Here is a 5,932-nt window from a genome sequence, read left to right as displayed (position 1 = left end):
GAGTAGAAAAAGGACTCGATCGAGCATAATTGTACTCGATCGAGTACTTTCCAGCGCACAATTTCCTGCTTCGCGCACTGAACTTTAAACGGCTGCCATTTCTTCGTTACTTGGGAAAACAGAGCGATTCCTGTGGCGTTGGAAAGCTAAGAGGACAAGATTTCATCTCCAATTGGAATCACATGAATATCTGTTGTAGAACTCGAGATATAGATCTTCAAACTAGGCACTAGTAATTTGAAGTTCTTCCTTTGCTCGCCTAGCTATCTTTCTTCTTTGCGCATCTCAAAATAGCTACATTCCCGCTCCAAATTCACTCTTCCTCCAAATGCATGCTAAACGGACGGTAAAAGGCTCGATTTCACTACTTTCTGGTTCATTCCTGCAAATAAGACAAAACAAACCAAAGTAGCATATTCGGGGCATTTCATAGCATAAACTACGATAATAGCATAGAAATACGTGCATAAAAAGGCCTAAAAAGACTATATAAAATGCACGTATCAGCCATAACGATACCGGAAAGCTGTCTTTGGAATATCCTCATCCGCTATCCTCAATTGGTGATAACCTGACCTCAAGTCAATCTTAGAGAACACTCCTGCTTCACTTAGCTGATCAAACAAGTCGTGAATCCTAGGCAAAGGATACTTGTTTTTCACTGTGACACGGTTAAGCTCCCTATAGTCGATACATAGCCTCATGATCCCATATGTCTTCTTCACAAACAAAACTGCAGCTCCCCATGGCGACACACTAGGCCGGATATACCCCTTGTCTAGTAGCTCATGTAACTGTTTCTTCAACTCAGCTAGTTCCTTAGGTGCCATACGATATGGTGCTTTAGATATAGGGCATGTTCCCGGTTTAAGCTCCACGTTGAAGTCAACATCTCTCTTTTGGAAACTCCGGTTTCTCTTCAGGAAAAACATCATCAAACTCTCCCACCATAGGTATATCAGCAGCTGTCTGCGGCTCTATTCGACGATCTCTCACTTGACAAAGAATCAAGGGGCACTTATTCCTCAAGCATGACTTTAAGGTCATTACCGCTATGAACTTATACTTAGGTCTCACAACAAACCCCTTATAAGACACCCTTATACCCCTGGGACCCTTTAAAGACACTTTCTTTTGCCGACAATCTATCTTGGCATCATACTTACCCAACCAATCCATCCCGACAATCACCTCAAATCCATCCATAGGAAACTCTAGCAAGTCTACCGGTAAATCTACCCCTCTAACCAACATAGACACTCCCTTGTACAACTTAACACATGACACTGACTCCCCGGAAGGTATAAACACATCGTCCTTTACAAATTCAAACTCTCCTAAACCCATAGACAATGCGTGACTCCTAGACACGAAAGAGTGTGTTGCTCCCGAGTCAAACAAAACAAAAGACCGTACATTATGAACAAGAAAGGTACCGATAACTACATGTGCATCGTTTTGAGCTTCTATATTATCCATCATGAAGAGCTTCCCACTGCTTTTCTGGCCTCCCCCTTGAACTGAAGCATTAGAAGTGCTCGGCTTGGTTGCCGAATCCTGGGTGACACTGTTGTTCGGGCGCTGATATGATCCTCCACTGTTGCGGTTAAAACCGCCATTGTTGATGTGTCCACCACATTTACTCCATGATCCACCCTGCCGATTAATAGCAAAGCTCTGACTCGGACCCTACGAGAAGTTCCCCTGAAAAGTTCCCGAGCCAACTCCAGTCTTGGCACTCGTGCAGTCTCGCCCCTCAGGTAGTACACTACCTGCTCAACTATCATATCTTGCGGACACTTGACCACTTCCATCTTACGATGCCAGTTCTTGAGCAACTTAGGTTCCCCAACGCCCTCATAGGTAGGTGGGTTAAAGTTGGCGATGATGATGCTAAGTTGGGTAGCATCCACAGGTTTCTCCGCCCCCTTTCCCACGTTCTTGAGAGCCTCAAGAAGATCCTCTTGTTGCTCGATCATACGAGCAATCTCATCTATAGTCATCTCAGAAGCTTGAATTTGCGTGGTAGTTCTTTTTGGCGGCATTTTGAGCTGATAAGAAGTAAAGAAACGTAAGCACAAAAGCCTACGGCTTAAAATGTAGTTGACCCTGCGCCAAAGAAGCACTCGGCCGAGCATATGGCAATACTCGGTCGAGTAAGGACTACTCGGTCGAGTATCACTGACAGTCGGTCAAGTAGTCGACTCCAGTAGCCAACGTCAAATTCAAAAGAAATATACTCGGTCGAGTATACGCCATACTCGGCCGAGTATGGCCTACTCGGTCGAGTACACCTAAGTACTCGGTCGAGTAAACACATCCAGTAACCATTGCTACTCACTGCCAAACAACACTCGGTCGAGTGCCTGGTTACTCGGCCGAGTACCCCCTACTCGGTCGAGTACCCAGCCTGCTCGGCCAAGTCATGCCAAAACGAGCTACAAACAGTACGAAAATGCATCCTATCATTCTTTCTACCCAAAATAAAACACATTACGTCATGAATCTGAAAACCACATAGTAAACACGTAACATGTCAATCACTTTCATGCCGAAACCGTTTTCAATTAAATTCGCATAACAATTCCATCATGCCTTTCTACCAATTCTCAATGTCATTCCCAAATTCCACACATTACACCTCTTACCACATGTTCCAAACATTCGATTCAACACACCACACACATATATTAAACAAACACATGACACATTCCGCCCGTGACAGGCTTGAGTTCGTGAGGGCCATAATGCGACTCTGGGACGTCTCCTGAGTCTTTGCTGTAGCTCCAAACAACTATCCCTGGGTTCATTTTATTTAAACTCCCTAAGTTCATTGGGTTCATTTGTTTTAGGTGCCGGAATCGTCGGCTCTGATACCACTTTATAACACCCCCTCATACCAAGGTACCTTACCAGGACTACCCCAGCATGAAAGGCTGTTACCACCTCGGTTACCCGAGGTTAGTACATATCAAAAGCAACAGTCCCAAACACATATATTAAGATCCGGTAAGGTATTAAAAGTTACAATGTTCTAAAATCCAAAAATGTAAATCCAAATGCTATAAAGTACAAAGCAAATGCTAAGACTCATGATGGTGATACTAAAGCTGGCGTTACGACTCTCCCATGACAGCCCCAAGCTCACCAAATGCATTACCTGTCACGGCCTGGTCACCATCCCCGAATGGATCACCGCAGATTTTACAAAACAACAACGGGGTTAGTACTGATCAATTAAAATAAGACAAGGCACAAGTAACAAGCTGATCATCGTCCAACCCCGTTCTACCGATCTCACACAGTAACCGACTACACACCAAAGTGTATAGCCCCGCCAGACTATCCATCACAACAAGTAGTCCACGCCACCAGTGGGGGACCGCAGCCAATCCCCACCAAAATCCCGCTCATCAACGAGAGATAACCCTATCCCTTAATGTGCACATCCCCTCCCGTGACGGGTTCCACAGAGGGCGAACTAGGACGTGAAGCCACTCCCGCAAGTAACTCCACCGCAACCAACACAACAACATCACAACCACCACCACAACACCAACACTACGATGATCAGCAGAAACGGGCATACACAAAACAATCACATCTTAAATCAATTAATAGTAACTAAGTAGGGAAACCCTACCTTACCAACAACAGCAGTGAAGAGAATCAAGCAACTAGAACAGCACCTCTACGAAGTCTTTGCCTAAACAATAATCACATAACATAATTACTAATTGCAAAACCCCATTTCCCCCCAATACACGATCAAAGATAACCCTAGAAAATAATCACCAACAATCAAGGGTATAAAGACTTACCGACGGAGGAATAAAGGATTGAATGCGATTGCTACGATTATCCACACACACAGAGGAGAGATTCGGAGTGATTAGAGCGTCGTACGATGATTAGGTTTTGTAAATAGTGTTTAGGAAAATGATTAATGAAATTATAACGCCCTAATTACTCCCGAATCAAACCGCTGAAATATTACTCGCCAGACCGGATACTCGGTCGAGTATATAGTATACTCGGCCGAGTGGTCATCGGCAGTAGCCAAACACACTACACAACACACACTACTCAACCGAGTAGGCCATACTCGGTTGAGTACCAGCCTATAAAATCCGTAGTATTACATTCCCTCCTCTTCCTATGCTTCAAACACGAATTAACAAAGAGTCTTGCCCAATTCGACACACCTTCCCCCTCCGGGAGCGTGGTCCAAATGCACTCCCTCACCGAGTCACTAACTTTTGTTGGCTCTCCCATAGAGAAAAACCAACAAGCCAAACTCATTGTTAAGATACGGATCACGGGGTTGGTGATGGTGGAGTTTTTGTCATTATGGTCTTGTGATTGTCTCCCCGTGAGATGACACCAAACTTCATTTAGCTTGCCCTTGGGTGGGTTAACCGGGGAAGGCCTTTTTGTGATTTGCAAAACCTCTCTTACCTCATCAAATGTAATGGAGTCCCACACTTTGTGAAATCGGAAATTCACTCTCTCATTCGCTCCCTCCCCCGTTTTTGAGATGGTGGACAAAAAGGCAAGAGTGAAAGATCGGTAAGTGTCATCATAAAGGTCCATGTATTTTTCTAACCCTTTCCGACTCAAGAGTTGAAAAGTGAGTTCCTCTAGTCCTAAGAGTTGAAGGGTGTCACGATGAAGGAATTTTGTGATGGGTATAGGGTTGTCTTTTTCAAGTTTGCGAAAGATTTTCTTTTGCTCGGCATTGAGTCCCTCATCCCCATTAAACACTTTGGGAGAACTTCCCTCCCCTTCTTGAGTTTTCCTTTTTCCAAAAACCATGGTACCTAGTAAGAAAGAGTACAAAAATACCAACAAAAACACTCAAAACTATTTTGGTCTCTTTTAGGGAATTCAACAAACACCTTCTATGCACTAACTCAAGAAGGTGGAATTGTATGATGTTTGTTGAATACCTCTCCCCTTTCTCAGAAAACAAGTTTGTCCCAACAATTATAAACTACAATCAACAATTACAATCCAAAATTTTAAACCACAAGATGCTAATTTCGGATTTCTAGCAATAAATTAAGGAAAAAGATTGGAAAAGTTGTTATACCACCCAAAATCCACTTAAAATGCTAGGTGATCGATATATAATACAAAAACCCCTCTAAGAATGCTCCAAATGACCCAGAAATCACTTGAAAAAGCTTGAATCCAATGCTTGGAAAGTTAGGGTTTTGGGACAAAATTTGGGGAAAATCAGATTTTTGAAGGACAAAGTGGGTGTTTGATTGTGTTATGTTGGTTTGAGAGATGAATTTGATGATGAAAATGGAGTTTGTTAAAGTTTTTGGTGAGGTTTGATGGAGTTTTTGATGATGGGGTGTGGTTAGGGATGGTGTTTGATGTTAGGGGCCTCGAAATTATGATGAAGGGAAGGTAGAAGTTTGGAAAGATGGGCGTCTTTCAATCCCGTGGCAGCTCATTGTGCAGGCTGCGCCAAATTGCGCAGGCTGCGCTTTTTGGCTGGATGTCGTGCAAAATTGTCATTTTCAACTTCTTCCCTTGTTGGAATTTTTAGCCTTCTTTTGTGTTTTCCCTTCATTTGACCCGTGTAGATGGTGTCCCGAGTCATTTCAACTTCTGTTACGACTTTGGCACGCTTCCCAAGAAATTTCATCCGACTCCTTTCAAACACTTCAACAAACTATCAAAAGGTTCCATTTGATGCTCATAAACATGATTGTAAATAAATTATAAACATGTTAAAAGTAAATAAATTAACAAGGAAGCGGTAAATTCTACGTTAAAGAAAGAGTTTTTACAAAGGTTGCCGTATGTTTAACGTCGATGGCTCGACTTAGTGCTCCTCTTGATCATGTTTGGTAAATGGGATCTTCCAAGTTGACTTCTTCCACCTCTTGTGGTTCCATGCCTTCATGATATTCTTTAA

This window comes from Silene latifolia, chromosome Y, assembly GCF_048544455.1.
Source record: "Silene latifolia isolate original U9 population chromosome Y, ASM4854445v1, whole genome shotgun sequence".
In the NCBI taxonomy this organism is placed as follows: Eukaryota; Viridiplantae; Streptophyta; class Magnoliopsida; order Caryophyllales; family Caryophyllaceae; genus Silene; species Silene latifolia.
Note: the sequence above shows the minus strand (reverse complement) of the source record.